Here is a 17069-nt window from a genome sequence, read left to right as displayed (position 1 = left end):
CCAGTTGACTAAACTTCCCTCACAAGCAAAACATGATCACACCTTAGTACTCTTTGGGTATTAATCACATAACAATGTGAACTAGATTATTGACTCTAGTAAACCCTTTGGGTGTTGGTCACATGACGATGTGAATGTTGGAAATATGCCCTAGAGGCAATAATAAATTGGTTATTATTATATTTCCTTGTTCATGATAATCGTTTATTATCCATGATAGAATTGTATTGATAGGAAACTCAGATACATGTGTGGATACAAATACAACACCATGTCCCTAGTAAGCCTCTAGTTAACTAGCTCGTTGATCAATAGATGGTTACGGTTTCCTGACCATGGACATTGGATGTCGTTGATAACGGGATCACATCATTAGGAGAATGATGTGATGGACAAGACCCAATCCTAAGCCTAGCACAAAGATCGTGTAGTTCGTATGCTAAAGCTTTTCTAAATGTCAAGTATCATTTCCTTAGACCATGAGATTGTGCAACTCCCGGATACCGTAGGAATGCTTTGGGTGTGCCAAACGTCACAACGTAACTGGGTGGCTATAAAGGTGCACTACGGGTATCTCCGAAAGTGTCTGTTGGGTTGGCACGAATCGAGACTGGGATTTGTCACTCCGTGTGACGGAGAGGTATCTCTAGGCCCACTCGGTAGGACATCATCATAATGTGCACAATGTGACCAAGGAGTTGATCACGGGATGATGTGTTACGGAACGAGTAAAGAGACTTGCCGGTAACGAGATTGAACAAGGTATCGGATACCGACGATCGAATCTCGGGCAAGTACAATACCGCTGGACAAAGGGAATTGAATATGGGATTGATTGAATCCTCGACATCATGGTTCATCCGATGAGATCATCGTGGAACATCTGGGAGCCAACATGGGTATCTAGATCCCGCTGTTAGTTATTGACCGGAGAGTCGTCTCGGTCATGTCTGCATGTCTCCCGAACCCGTAGGGTCTACATACTTAAGGTTCGGTGACGCTAGGGTTGTAGAGATATTAGTATGCGGTAACCCGAAAGTTGTTCGGAGTCCCGGATGAGATCCCGGACATCACGAGGAGTTCCGGAATGGTCCGGAGGTAAAGATTTATATATGGGAAGTCCTATTTTGGCCACCGAAAAATGTTCGGGATTTTTCGGTATTGTACCGGGAAGGTTCTAGAAGGTTCCGAAGTGGGGCCCACCTGCATGGGGGGACCCACATGAATGTGGGTAGTGGGGGCAAGGCCCCACACCCCTGGTCAAGGCGCACCAAGATCCCCCCTTAGAAGGAATGAGATCATATCCCGAAGGGATAAGATCAAGATCCCTAAAAAGGGGGGATAACAATCGGTGGGGAAGGGAAATGATGGGATTTCTTTCCCCCCACCTTTGCCAACGCCCCAATGTACTTGGAGGGCAATAAACCAGCCCCCTCCACCCCTATATATAGTCGGGAGGCACATGGGAGCCGCACCCTAGCCCCTGGCGCCTCCCTCTCCCCTCGTAACACCTCTCCCTCTTGCTGAGCTTGGCGAAGCCCTGCCGAGATCCCCGCTGCTTCCACCACCACGCCGTCGTGCTGCTGGATCTCCATCAACCTCTCCTTCCCCCTTGCTGGATCAAGAAGGAGGAGACGTCTTCCCCAACCGTACGTGTGTTGAACGCGGAGGTGTCGTCCGTTCGGCGCTCGGTCATCGGTGATTTGGATCACGAGAAGTACGACTCCATCAACCCCGTTCTCTTGAATGCTTCCGCTCGCGATCTACAAGGGTATGTAGATGCACTCCTCTCTCTCGTTGCTAGATGAGTCCATAGATTGATCTTGGTGATGCGTAGAAAATTTTAAAATTCTGCTACGTTCCCCAACAGTGAACTATGGGTGTTAATAACATGGTGATGTGAACTATTGATGTTAAATCACATGGCGATGTGAGCTAGATTATTGACTCTAGTGCAAGTGGGAGACTGAAGGAAATATGCCCTAGAGGCAATAATAAAGTTATTATTTATTTCCTTATATCATGATAAATGTTTATTATTCATGCTAGAATTGTATTAATCGGAAACATAATACATAGACAAACAGAGTGTCACTAGTATGCCTCTACTTGATTAGCTCGTTGATCAAAGATGGTTATGTTTCCTAACCATAGACATGAGTTGTCATTTGATTAACGGGATCATTGAAGGAAATATGCCCTAGAGGCAATAATAAAGTTATTATTTATTTCCTTATATCATGATAAATATTTATTATTCATGCTAGAATTGTATTAACCGGAAACATAATACATGTGTGAATACATAGACAAACAAAGTGTCACTAGTATGCCTCTACTTGACTAGCTCGTTAATCAAAGATGGTTATGTTTCCTAACCATGAACAATGAGTTGTTATTTGATTAACGGGATCACATCATTAAGAGAATGATCTGATTGACATGACCCATTCCATTAGCTTAGCACCCGATCATTTAGTGTGTTGTTATTGCTTTCTTCATGACTTATACATGTTCCTATAACTATGAGATTATGCAACTCCCGTTTACCGGAGGAACACTTTGGGTACTACCAAACGTCACAACGTAACTGGGTGATTATAAAGGAGTACTACAGGTGTCTCCAAAGGTACATGTTGGGTTGGCGTATTTCGAGATTAGGTTTTGTCACTCCGATTGTTGGAGAGGTATTTCTGGGCCCTCTCGGTAATGCACATCACTTAAGCCTTGCAAGCATTGCAACTAAATGAGTTAGTTGCGGGATGATGTATTACAGAACGAGTAAAAGAGACTTGCCGGCAACGAGATTGAACTAGGTATTGGAATACCGACGATCGAATCTCGGGCAAGTAACATACCGATGACAAAGGAAACAACGTATGTTGTTATGCGGTCTGACCGATAAAGATCTTCGTAGAATATGTAGGAGCCAATATGAGCATCCAGGTCCCGCTATTGGTTATTGACCGGAGACATGTCTCGGTCATGTCTACATTGTTCTCGAACCGTAGGGTCCGCACGCTTAAGGTTTCGATGACAGTTATATTATGAGTTTATGAGTTTTGATGTACCGAAGGAGTTCGGAGTCCCGGATGAGATCGGGGACATGACGAGGAGTCTCGAAATGGTCGAGACGTAAAGATCGATATATTGGACGACTATATTCGGACATCGGAAAGGTTCCGAGTGATTCGGGTATTTTTCGGAGTACCGGGTAGTTACAGGAGAAGCAATGGGCCTTGATGGGCTTTAGTGGGAAGAGGAGAAAGGGCCAAGGGGCTGCTGCGCCCCCCCTCCCCTCTAGTCCGAATTAGACTAGGGAAAAGGGGGCTGGCCACCTTTCCTTCTCCTCCACTTCCTTCTCCCTTCCTCCCCTCTTGGTGGACTCCTACTAGGACTTGGAGTCCAAGTAGGACTCCACATCCTGGCCGCACCAATTGCCTTGGCCGGCCTCCTCCTCCTCCATCCTTTATATACTGAGGCAAGGGGCACCCCATGAACACAAGTTGATCCATGTGATCATTTCCTTAGCCGTGTGCGGCGCCCCAGCCACCATAGTCCTCGATAATATTGTAGCGGAGTTTAGGCGAAGCCCTGCTGCAGTAGTACATCAAGATCATCACCACGCCGTCGTGCTGACGGAACTCTTCCCCGACACTTTGCTGGATCGGAGTCCGGGGATCGTCATCGAGCTGAACGTGTGCTAGAACTCGGAGGTGCCGTAGTTTCGGTGCTTGATCGGTCGGATCATGAAGACGTACGACTACATCAACCAAACGCTTCCGTTGTCGATCTACTAGGTATGTAGATTACACTTCCCCCTCTCGTTGCTATGCATCACCATGATCTTGCGTGTGCGTAGGAAAATTTTGAAATTACTACGTTCCCCAACAATCACATCATTAGGAGAATGATGTGATTGACATGACCCATTCCGTTAGCTTAGCACCCGATCGTTTAGTATGTTGCTATTGCTTTCTTCATGACTTATACATGTTCCTATGACTATGAGATTATGCAACTCCCGTTTACTGGAGGAACACTTTGTGTGCTACCAAACGTCACAACGTAACTGGGTGATTATAAAGGTGCTCTACAGGTGTCTCCAAAGCTACTTGTTGGGTTGGTGTATTTCGAGATTAGGATTTGTCACTCCGATTGTCGGAGAGGTATCTCTGGGCCCTCTCGGTAATGCACATCACGCCGACGATCGAATCTCGGGCAAGTAACATACCAATGACAAAGGGAACAACATATCTTGTTATGCGGTTTGACCGATAAAGATCTTCGTAGAATATGTAGGAGCCAATATGAGCATCCAGGTTTCGCTATTGGCTATTGACCGGAGACGTGTCTCGGTTAGGTCTACATAGTTCTCGAACCCGTAGGGTCCACGCGCTTAACGTTACGATGACAGTTATATTATGAGTTTATATGTTTTGATGTACCGAAGGTTGTTCGGAGTCCCGGATGTGATCACGGACATTATGAGGAGTCTCTAAATGGTCGAGACATGAAGATTGATATATTGGAAGCCTATGTTTGGATATCGGAAGTGTTCCGGGTGAAATCGGGATTTTACCGGAGTACCGGGAGGTTACCGGAACCCCCGGGAGGTAAATGGGCCTTAGTGGGCCTTTACGGAGAAGAGGAGAGGCGGCCAGGGCTGGGCCGCGCGCCCCTTCCCCCTAGTCCGAATAGGACAAGGAGAGGGGGCGGCGCCCCCTTTCCTTCTCTCCCTCCTCTTTCCCCCTCCCGAATCCAATTCCAACTAGGAAAAGGGGGGAGTCCTACTCCCGGTGGGAGTAGGACTCCTCCTGGCGCGCCCTCTCCCTGGTCGGCACACCCCCCTTGCTCCTTTATATACGAGGGCAGGGGGCACCCCATAGACACAACAATTGATCAAGTTGATCTTTTAGCCGTGTGCGGTGCCCTCCTCCACCATAGTCCACCTCGATAATACTGTAGCGGTGCTTAGGCGAAGCCCTGCATCGGTAGAACATCAACATCGTCACCACGCCGTCGTGCTGACGAAACTCTCCCTCAACACTCGGCTGGATCGGAGTTCGAGGGACGTCATCGGGCTGAACGTGTGCTGAACTCGGAGGTGTCGTGCGTTTGGTACTTGATCGGTCGGACCATGAAGACGTACGACTACATCAACCGTGTTGTGCTAACGCTTCCGCTTTTGGTCTACGAGGGTACGTGGACAACACTCTCCCCTCTCGTTGTTGTGCATCACCATGATCTTGCATGTGCGTAGGAAAATTTTGAAATTACTACGTTCCCCAACAGATGGGATAGGGGCCGGTCATGTGCACCCGCAACAACAACATAACCAGTTTCACCAGGTATCGTGAAGCTCTATTTTTGTTTACATCTTTGGACAAGTTTGTACCTAGATTTCCAAGGGATCGACACTTGCGGAGAATGTCATGGGGTGATTGGAGGACCTGCAAGTGGCAAAGGCTGGGTCTTGGATGCAATGAAGACTTTGCTTCACGGCAATTGTTCAGACTTGGCTTGCGGGATACGTTCCCGTCCAGACCGGGCACGAGTTCCTGTGAGCATGGTGCTATGTGAATTGTATTAGTAGCCTCCGCAAGTGGGAGCGGCAGCATTGGAGGACTTCTTTATTGATGGTGCTCCTTTGAGTACCGAGTCGTGATTTCTATGGTGAAAACCCAATGTCTGGTCTTTATTGGTTGTGCCTGGCAGCGGCCTTATTTTTTTGCGAGAAAAATTCTTATCTATTCATCTTCAATCATGGTAGTACAATGAACACAAAAGAATACAACCAGATTTCTAGACCACCTAGTGAGGACTACAAGCACTGCAGTTAGCCAAAGGCGTGCCACCGTTATCGCTCCTCCCTCGCCGGAGCCAGACAAAACTTGTTGTAGTAGACAGTCGAGAAGTCGTCGTGCTAAGGCCCCATAGGACCAGCGCACCAGAACAACAACTGCCGCTGATGAAGAGCATCGTAGATCGGAAGTAACCAACCTGAAAACACACGAACGTAGACGAACGGCAACCAAATCCGAGCAGATCCACCAAAGATAGATTCATCGGAGACACACCTCCACACGCCCACCGATGATGCTAGACGCACCACCGGGATGGCACTAGGCAGGGAGAACCTTATTCCATCTTCAGGGAGCCGCCGTCGTCTCACCGTCATGAGCGGGACACAAACCCTAGCAAAACTGAACCATTTAAAAATGGAGCCCTCCCGTCGGCAAGGGCCGGGATCCTCCGCGCCCTCATTGTCCTAAGGGTTAAGGCCACCGAAGACGAGGCACACCGATGGCAACGCTGGCGGGAGGCAGTGGCCTTGTTGAAGGCATTGGTTTTGGGAACACGATCTTTCTCCAGGGTGAAAACCTACAATCTTGGATCGGGCAACAACAATGCTTATGCATTGTTTTCTTCCGCGAGGTGTTGCTTTTGGAGAACCTTCTTTCTAGTCCGGGTGATGTCTTTGGTGGTAGTTTTTATCGATAAAGGATGGATTTTATTAACTCAATGAAGCATCAAGTGAATACAAACACAATGAGCCCACACCCGGCCTCTGCATAGCTAAGATGCACACAACCAACACCAACGCGCACACACGGAAATCACACCGGCAACTAGCAAAGTCAAACATAACTGAAGCTATGCCTTAGTGGACTAAAAAGAAAAGGAAAAAACTCCGAACAGATCAAATCAGTGATCAACAATCTACAACAGCAACCATATCCGCATCAGTCATCTTTTGACATCAGCAATGATGTCGCCATCACTTTCCGCGATCCCAGCAGCTACCACTAGTAGAAAAAGGGCCTAATGTGAAGCTCATTAGTCCCGGTTTGTAATTAAACTGGCACTAATGTGACCATTAGTGCCGGTTCCAACGGCTAGGCTGGCGGCGCTCATTAGTACCGGTTCGTGGCGAACCTTTAGTACCGGTTCGTGTCACGAACCAGTACTAAAGAGGTGGTGGCCTTTAGTGCGGGTTGGTGGCTCCAACCCGTACTAAAGACCCCCCCCCCCTTTAGTACCGGTTGGTGGCTCCAACCGGTACTAAAGACCCCACCTTTAGTGCCCTGCCACCCGCAGTGCACAATGTTTAGTCCCACCTCGCTAGTTGAGAGGAGCTCGCACCGGTTTATAAGCCCTGCCGCGGCTACCGTGTCGAGCTCCTCTCTAAGCAGGCCTTTGTGGGCCTATTGCAAGTCTTCTGCCATATGGGGCCTACTAGGCCGTACGGGCCTGCATCCTGGCCCAACTAGAGGTTGGGTTTCTAGTCGTATGCAGGCTGTGCTGGCCGAGTAGGCGGACTGTTTTTGCTTTATTCATAACATGGTCATGACGTGAGGTGCCACGCAACTAAAGCCCATGCTCGCACAAGCAGACAGTCAAGCCACGACAAGGTCTTTGGTGGTAGTTAGAGTGCTACTACCGCGGGGGATTGATCACCGTGGCAAGGTCTTTTTTTTCTCTTTTTATTTTTTTTGGATGTGTGCATCCTGGATGTTCTTAGGCATCTTGTTGATGCAGAGGATGGATGTAATTGTTATCTACTCGTTATTAATATACTCCCTTTTCAAAAATAAAAGCTACAAGGGCATGCCATAAAATCCGAAAATGATTTGGAAACACATCTTGTGAGGAAAGAATTACAAATTCAGCATTGATTGCGTTTTTTTTAACAAAACCTTGTCAGACGGCAAGGAGCTCCCTCGTAACTTAAAGAAAAGGAGAACTGCTTCAATTAATAACAAAAAAACCGAAGCCAAAAACCATACAAGACCTTCGCTCTAACCTCTCAGGTCGTTTGCTGGGTTACTCATAGGACGTTCGCATGTTAGCGCGAACGTAGTCGATTTAGGCCTAGCCATTGATGCACCGAGTGTACTTTTGACTATACAAATATGTGAAGCGCAACAAAATAAGTAGAAAGTATTCTTGATAGATATAGTGATCTCTTTTCAAGTGGAGATTTTCCTTTGCCAAAAATAAAAAATGCTCCACGTATGGGGTTTACAGAGTTGTTACGGGCTCCTTCCAAAGTTAATAACCCCCCCCCCCCCCCCCCTTCTTCATGGGTGGATCCCTTCCCAACTAACACCCAATCCAAAATTGCCACATTAACTAAATCCGTAACAACCCTGTAAAAACCCTGTGTGTGTAGCATTGTTCTCCAAAAAATACTCTCTTTTACACTATGCCTAGATATGGGCGGCGGCCGGGGCTCGCGGTGGTCCCCGACTCCTTTTGGTTAGATATGTTCTTGATGTTTTGGGGAGGGAGCTGCCGCCAATGTTCTCCATGATGTATTAGTACAAATATATTGCCTCATATTGACAACAAATAACTATTTTTCATCCAATATAAGCAACAAGTTTTCGTATCACGGCACAGATCGATGGCTGTAGATGTTTCCACATGTGCGTGCCCCTACGAATTTTCAGGTTCTTGACCGTCATTTATCAATACATCATGTATGAGTCCTAAAGATGCTTCACATTGAAACTACCGTCCTAAATTGATCCGATAAATACACATGGGGTAAGAGACAAATTGCATATTTTTGTCCATACTTTCCTCAGACAATTGGTGGACATGTCCGGCACTGGAAATTCTTGACGTTGTCCGCGATCATTGGGAGAGGTATCCTCTTTATTGGTTTTATATAAACGATTTGCCCAAAGGTTCGCAATCCAGGACAAAGAAAGTACTTTTTATGTTCACTCGTTGTGTCAAGTGTGAATGCAACAGATACAATCTTTTTCTTTACACAGTACAGACACAGACCCTCATGCATACACGCAGCGGATACGTTCTCGAAAGGGGTGTTCCACATGCGCACTGGGAACTTAGGGGTGGCAGTTCCTTCTACGGACACAGTTGGTTTTTGCCAAAAATATCGATGTATGTACACGCGCTCGACGATTGCCGACTACCTGAATCCAGCTGACATTGATCGAGCTCGAGCACAAATCTTTTGCAGAGACACTAAAGTGGCTGCAACATTTACCTACTACCACTGCTGGAGATGCCAGATGGACCCCGGCAGGTACTAGTGTTAATTATGGATATTACGACGACTGTGGATCTGACGCCCATGTGACCCTCTTCAATCCAGCATTGCTTGCTGCTTCCCCGGATCTTGCAGGCGATCGCGTACATACACGGACGGATCGGATGGGGATGGTAGTTCCCCCTCATTCATCCACTTGATCATTGTTTTTGCCATTTATGGGGCAGGACTGAGGTAGAGGAGGGAGCAGGGTACGGAGAGGGTGAGCTGCACTGCACCCCGCTGAACATGCAGCAGGACATGCAGTGAAGCTGTCGACGTAGCCGCATGCATGCCGGGCGCGCGTCGTGTGCGTCCGTGCGCGCGTGGCACAAGACCAGCCAACAGTAGCACGAATTGATGGATTATAAAAAGCTTCCCGCGGGAATAAATTGGTGAGGGACCGGCGATGATGCGTTCTCTAGTCCTTCCCCTCCCAAGATATTGGGATCCATGACATGTAGACCCAGGGCTATTTTTGTCTTTCAACAATTTTCGCGGGCAGCCAAAATGGGTGGGAATGCAGATGGCAAAGAGTGAAATGTGGCATAGTCCATTAACTCGAAGTGATCGCATACTTTAGGCCGAAAACACACGAAGTATCATATCTAGGGCTTAATCCCGTTTCAGTGCAAGAGTTAGATGAGACATTGTTAATTCTTATCTATAGATGAGAATAAGCAAATCTGTAAATTATGAACATAACCTTGACCAAAGAGTTAATACTATATTACGAGCCATGTACCTCAAAGGAAAATCATTGAAAACAAATCTTTTATTGTAGACCGCTTGTGACACGTATCAAAAAGACATGACATGATTTATGATTTACGATCAGGCGTCCATCTTCAACCGGCGGCGCGGGGAGGTGTCCTTCGCCGAGGCGGCGATGGTGTCGGCGTGGTGGATGCAGCGGTGTGGTGGCGGTCCTAATGCTCCTCTCGCATCATGGTAACGATCTGCATGATCGATCCTCCTCGATATGGTCATCGACGTGTTCCAGAACTGCTACCGGAGATTTTGCCCAAGGATATCTGGATCGGGTAGAATCCGGTTGTGCGTGTCCATATATACACGGTTTCATGAGGGCGCAGTGCGAAGCTCCGTTGTTTTTTTACACCATGAGATATGTCGGTATCTTGATTTCCATGGCGTAGAAAGCGATGGAAAAAGTCATGGTGGCTAAGATCGAAGGATCAGTAAGGCGGAGGGGGCCTTGGAGGCGATGGAGTCAGCCAGGTGTTTGATAACTTTCAGAAGCAGCAGTGAGAAATGGGGGCGGCGGCACGGGGGGATTTCATTTTTGGTGGTGCTCCTCGGGTGCAAAGTCGTGACATTCGGGTTGAAAACCTAAGGTCTGACATTTATTGTTTGTGCCTAACAGTTGCCTTGCTGAAGGTATTATTTTGAGAGTTTGGACTTTCTTCAGGGTAAAACCGTACAATTTTGAATCGGTTGATGACGGCGCTTGTGCACTATTTCTTTCTTGAAGGTGTCGCTTTTGAAGACTTTTTATATTTTTCGGGTGTTGTCTTTAGTGATAGTTTGTATGTTGCTGCTGAGAAAAGTTGATCATTTTTTTTGTTTTCTTTTCAAACCATGTGCATCTTGGATGTTTTTGAGCCATCCTTTTGATACAGAGGTTAGGTGTAATTGATATATTCGTGATATTTATTTTTTCAAAAATTAGTAATCATGGAGATGGACCATTGTACTGAGCAGGCTAGGTACGTGTTTATGATGGTGTTACGAGAGGATCACTGTGGATCTGTCACCACGCATGGACCATCTTCTTCAAGCATTGAAGCTACACTGGATCGTGCATCCACAGCAGGCGAGTGCACCATCATCGACTTCATCACTGTTTTCGCCATCTATGGAGCAGTAGCAGCGTCCGTGCCAGTGAGGTTCCATCTTCCTCCTCAACTCTATCTCATCCATCTCTTCGGACAGGACCAAAATAGAGGATACTATATAGCAGCGGAGGCATGGAGGAGACGAGAGGTGCATGCATGCAGTCCTGGCCCGAAAATATATAACTAACAATTAATGAGCACACAGTGATAGTACTGTCGTAGCTGCCGGGCGCGTCGTGTACGTTCGTGCGCGTGGTGGCTGATGGACCAAGGCCCTGTTTGGTTTCAAATAAGTCATCAATTTATAAGTTAAAAAATGCAAAAAGTGATTTATTTTGTCAAACGGACCCAACTTATAAGTCACCCTAATTTATAAGTCATAAGTTGCTCCATCCCAACTTAAAACTTATAAGTCACCCCCTTTTACGTGGGTCCCATCACCTTTACATTAAAAAATAAGGTGGGAAGGTGTGTTCACGTGACTTATAAGTCAGATGACAATCAAACAGACGTGACTTATAAGTCACTGATTTTAAGTCACCTAACTTATAAGTCAGGTGACTTATCAAAACCAAACAGGCCCTAAGCTTTGAGCATCTCCGACAGCTCATGTAAAAAAACTTCTCATAAAAATGCTTTTATGAGGTGTGCGTAAAATTTGGAGAAAGTTGACACACGAGGTATTTTCTCAGTTCCAGCAAAAGTTCTTCTATAAGTGGTTTTTGACAGTGACACGACTGTGACAAGGAATTCTGGCGACGGCTGACAGATGGACGGTGGTGGTCGGTGGCGGGCACAGCGATTGGTTGCCGCGGTGCGGACACGGGTGACGGTCAACTGACGTGGCACTTTTCGTGATGATCCCCTAAAATTTGGCACATCTACGAAAATTGTAGGAGCGCTTTTTTTTGGCTCAACTTCTCCAAAAGGATGGGATACATAACTGTTGGAGATGCTTTAATGTTAATAGATTGATATATACTTTCTCTGTTCCATAATATAAGAGTGTTTTTAACACCACACTAAAATGGTTTTATATTAAGACGGAAAGAGTAGTATCTACCAAGGTAGACGCGCACCGCTGATCGATGCACGCATCAACTGGGGTGAAGCGCTAAATTAGGGAGGGAACCGCAATGCTGCATCCCGAGAGTCTAGTCCGTCCCCAAGATATTGGGATGGAGTCGAGGAAGAAGATAAGCATGAGGCGTAGAATTAGGGCTGTTTCGCCTTTTTAGCACTTCAGTTAAGGACAAAAAAGTTGAGGGAATGGGCGACTTCTTTTATTACTAGCCAAAAACCCAATTGCAAGGTTACAATTTCATGAGGGACTAGCGGTATTTTTCTTTTTTGGGTTCCACTACCAGAACCAGAAGGTAACGGAACAAAAAAGAGAAACAAAGCATCTTGGCGTAACACATCCATGGTTTGCAGCATGGCAGAGGCGGAGGACGAAAAAAATTTAAGGTGTGGTGAAGTCTTAAGGAAATAATTCTTTTGATGCAAATCGAAAGAGTTAAGACAAATTACAAACGAAAAACCAAATACAATGAATATGTAGTCATGTTTCAATAGGAAAACAACCTAAAATATATCGATAATGAAGCTTTCAATGGCATGTGCCGAAATATTGACACTTTCACAGATGCTTGGATTTGTCACTACCAAAACTTCAAAATACTTCTTCAAATCTGAAATCACAACATTAATATATCACTACAACCTACTTGAATTTAAGGCTTGAAGTTGCTGTTCAAAATTGCTATAAAATTTCAGGACAAAGAGAAATTACCTCTTCCCCTTTTTTTTGGATTTACTAGTCCATTCCCCTTTCTATCCATCTTCTAGTAATCTGGACAGAACAGCACCGGCTAGGCATCTTATTAGCTTATACGTATAATCATCTAAATACAAAAATTTGTTCGTACAGTACACAGTTATATTCAGAATTACTGCAGTTGGTTCGGAACTTCAAATCCTCGAGAATTGACAGAAGAAAAATCGGCAATACCTAACAAAGTGGCTGCAACTAGTCTCTCGTTCGGACCCTGAGGAATTACCAAGGAATTGCCAGGAAAATCCCAATGGAGCTTGCTACCGCCACTGGAGCCATCGGTTACGTCGCTTGCTGCCTTTGCTGGAGCGCTGCTGGAGCCACCGCTGAAGCTTGCTGCCGCAACCTTCTAAGCCCCCAGCATGCCGCCGTCGTCGGTTGCCCGCCTGGTCCTCGCGACCTGGCCAGCCGCCGCCGCCGCGCTAGCTTTGGGTTGCGTCGCGTCTGGAGAGGTGCGTGTGTGCCGTTTTTATGCCTCATGTTCGTGGGCGCTCGATTGAATCGATCATGCCCGTGGTCGATCTCCATGGCTACTGGCCCAACAGCCTGGATGCGTCGGCCCATCAGGCTCTGTGCCGGCACTGCAGTCGAACGAGTCCAGAGTTTGTCGATCGGTAGATCCGTAGATTACATGCATACGTATTGAATATTTTTTGCCCGAAATCAAGGTATGGCGGCTGCCATACCCTGCCCGCCGGAGCCCTCCGCCAGTGCAGCATGGTACGTAGGAAGGAGGGGCTCAGAAGATAAGCTGCACTGCATCCGGCTGAAAATGTAGCAGGCGGGGGTTTGCAGTGCCACGGTCGATGTTAGCTGCATGTCGTGTCCGTGCGCTGGCAGCAGCTCGGCTTCACAACTGCAACGGATCGAATCACAGTGCCACAACACGAGCCAACAGTAACACAAGCTGATGGATTAGGCATGCACGCTTTAAATTGGGGAGGACTGGGGATCTCTATTAGTTTTTTACGATAAAGAGGGGATCTCTATTAGTATAATTCTAATCTTTCTCCAATAGAACTGGGATGGAGTTGAGGAGGAAGATGAACATGACATGTGGACCCAAGGATGTTTTGGTCTGTTGCCAATTTCACTGACAGCAAAAAGGATGGGAACTGCCTAAAAGTAATGAGAATGGCAAAAGCATAAGAGAGTTTGACTGAAGGGTGACATTTTCATGGTTAGCCGAAAAGTAACGGCAAAATTAGAGTTCCACTTCACATGAGACTAGTGGTATTGTCATCTGATATAAATGGTTTAGATCTGAAGTCATGTTGCACTGACATAATAACGAGCATTGCACATAGTAAAGTTTTATTTACCGTAGGGCATAAACATTAGTAGAACTATGGACCATTATAATATAACAATGTAACATCAAAGCACTACCGTCTACCACATATTTAAAATCATCCAACTGTTACGAGCTGAATGGGCTTTTTTGGGTCCAATTCCATCCATTCTTGTTGGCCTAATTTTGATTTGTTCATTGGGAAGTGATCTAGCTCCTGATATATATGGCGTTGTTTATCCTTATCTTTTTTTGGTCTTCTCGGCAGGAGTAGACACTATATTTTAAAAGAAAATACAGTATAAATTAGAAATATTCTTGCTTATCTTGTACTTCAAATAGATCATTGTACTCCTATTTATATGTCCACGAGGCTCAAGCAATACAATGAACAATTCCATCAAATCCCTCTCTCTCTCTTCTAACATGGTATCTATCGCAAGTCGATTCTAAACCCTAGCTGCCGTCGTTTCCGCACTTGCGTGCCGCCCCGGGGCGGTCGGCCTCCATGACCGCCACCGGGGGCCGCGCCGCCCGTATCTAGGGTTCGTCCGCCGATCGTGTTGACCGACTGCCCTAGAGAGTCTTTTTTCCGAGCCCTTGCTATGGGGTTTTCTCTCTCCCGCCGATCATCTTGATCGGCGGTTTCTTTTTTGTTTCTGATCTAATCTTGATCGGTTTGCGTCGCCCATCGCTGCCGTTGATTCGTGCGCCTCTACTCCAACAGCGGCGCGATCGGCCGGCTTCTTCACCGACCCGGCGGCCTCGCGCATCGTCGCGCATCTGCTCGTCGGTCGCTCCGACCCGTTGGCCTCGCGTCATGTGGCGGCCCTTCACCATCATCGTTCGTGCACCGGCCCGTCCGTCGATCTCCGTCGGCCGTCACTGCCCTGCTTCGACCGAGACTCCTCCATCACCCCGACCCAGCGGCCTTGCGCCATGCGGCGGTCAATCATAGCCGCCCGCCGTCACCGGCTTCATCTCGGACTCCGCCGCCACCCCGTCTCCACCGAGCGGCGGCCCCGACCTCGCGCGCGATCAGATTGATCACCCGCCCGCCGCCGCTATCCGCCTCAGCTACGCAGTGCGACCGACCTGGCCCGTTGGTTATGCGTGCCTTCACAGGCCCTGTGAAGATCGTCCCCGAGTTCATCGCGCCTCTCCACCGATCGAGCATCGGGCTGCCGCTGTGTCGCCCCGTCGGGCTGCAGCGCCGCCGCCCCGTGGTTCCCCCCGTGGGTGCATCGGCCCGCGTGCTGCCGCTAGCTATGTCGCCTCTTTGGGTCGTAGTGCCGTGGCCCGCGGTCTACCGCTGCATCGATTACGTCCGTTCCAGGCCGTCTCCGTGGCAGCACCGACCCTCGCGCTGCCGCTGCGTCGCCTCATCGGGTCGTAGCGAGTGTGGCATGCGGTCTCCGCCGCCGCCAGAGGCCGTCCCCGCGGTTGCATCGACTCGCGCGCCGCCGTTGCGTCGCCCCGTCGGGTCACAGCGCCACGGCCCGCGATCCGAGCCGCCGCCCCAAGGTCTTGCCGCCGTCGCCCCGACCTACCCGCCGCCACTGCATCGCCCCTTTGGGTCGTAGCATCGCGGCCCGCGGTCCACTCCGCCGTCACGCGCGTCGACCTCCCGTGGTATGCGCCGTGTCGTCTTCCTTGGCGCGGGAACGCCAGCATCCGCACCGGTCTTCGTCACGCTGTCGGGTTCTTCCCCTTCTTCGAGCATCGCCGCCGCACTCCTAACCTAGTCGCCGCTGTCTGGCCTCCGCCGCTCCTCATTGGCCGCTGCTACCGCTATACCTCCATAGCTGACGTCGCCGCCCGTCCACCCCATTCGTCTTCGTCCAACACCAGCCCGTCGCTAGCGTCGCCGTCATCTACCCCGACCACTTCGTCTACTCCGACCACCATTGGTGGCATCGGCCCTGCGCCGATGGATTCCGCAACCGTCGTCGAGTCTTTCTCTGCTGGCCTCTCCGACTTCTTCGACATGGTGTACAACTCGTGCAGGTCCCAGTCTACGCATGTCCGGTGCTGGCAACACCGCCACGTGCCTTCATCCACGACGTGTCCCCGGGCCTAGCAAGGCTGGTGCGGCGTTTCGTTAACTTCGCCTTCGTCCGTCTACGCATGTTCGGTGTTAGCAACACCGACGCGTGTCTTCGTTTACGATGTGTCCCCGGGGTTGGCAACCCCGGCGCGACGCGTCGTCAACAACATCTTCTTTCCGGCGCACTACTACTTTGACACCACTGCGCCCATGCTCACTCGGTGCCCCCTTGCGGCCGAGGCTCCACGGCGACTTCCTCAACACCGGCCACCCCAACTCGACATCGACCACGACATTCTTCGCACGACTACCTCGACCACGGCTCTGTTGGAAATATGCCCTAGAGGCAATAATAAAAGGATTATTATTATATTTCCTTGTTCATGATAATTGTCTTTTATTCATGCTATAATTGTGTTATCCGGAAATCGTAATACATGTGTGAATACATAAACACCAACATGTCCCTAGTAAGCCTCTAGTTTACTAGCTCGTTGATCAACAGATAGTCATGGTTTCCTGACTATGGACATTGGATGTCATTGATAACGAGATCACATCATTAGGAGAATGATGTGATGGACAAGACCCAATCCTAAACATAGCACAAGACCGTATAGTTCGTTTGCTAGAGTTTTTCCAATGTCAAGTATCTTTTCCTTAGACCATGAGATCGTGTAACTCCAGGATACCGTAGGAGTGCTCTGGGTGTACCAAACGTCACAACGTAACTGGGTGACTATAAAGGTATAATACGGGTATCTCCGAAAGTGTCTGTTGGGTTGACACGGATCAAGACTGGGATTTGTCACTCCGTATGACGAAGAGGTATCTCTGGGCCCACTCAGTAATGCATCATCATAATGAGCTCAAAGTGACCAAGTGTCTGGTCACGGGATCATGCATTACGGTACGAGTAAAGTGACTTGCCGGTAACGAGATTGAACGAGGTATTGGGATACCGACGATCGAATCTC

General features: G+C 48.3%; 1 long non-coding RNA gene across 1 annotated transcript; it reads right to left on the bottom strand.

Annotated features, from left to right (window-relative positions):
- Positions 1-12363: 12363 nt before the first annotated feature.
- On the bottom strand, positions 12364-13207 carry LOC123186514 (uncharacterized). The gene is made up of 3 exons (XR_006493652.1): positions 12932-13207; positions 12713-12772; positions 12364-12611 (listed from the first exon to the last, which is right to left on the bottom strand). It is a non-coding gene; the product is annotated as an uncharacterized lncRNA (long non-coding RNA).
- Positions 13208-17069: the final 3862 nt, after the last annotated feature.

This window comes from Triticum aestivum, chromosome 2A (assembly GCF_018294505.1).
Source record: "Triticum aestivum cultivar Chinese Spring chromosome 2A, IWGSC CS RefSeq v2.1, whole genome shotgun sequence".
NCBI classification, from domain to species: Eukaryota; Viridiplantae; Streptophyta; class Magnoliopsida; order Poales; family Poaceae; genus Triticum; species Triticum aestivum.
This window is presented reverse-complemented; position numbering and strand designations above follow the sequence as displayed.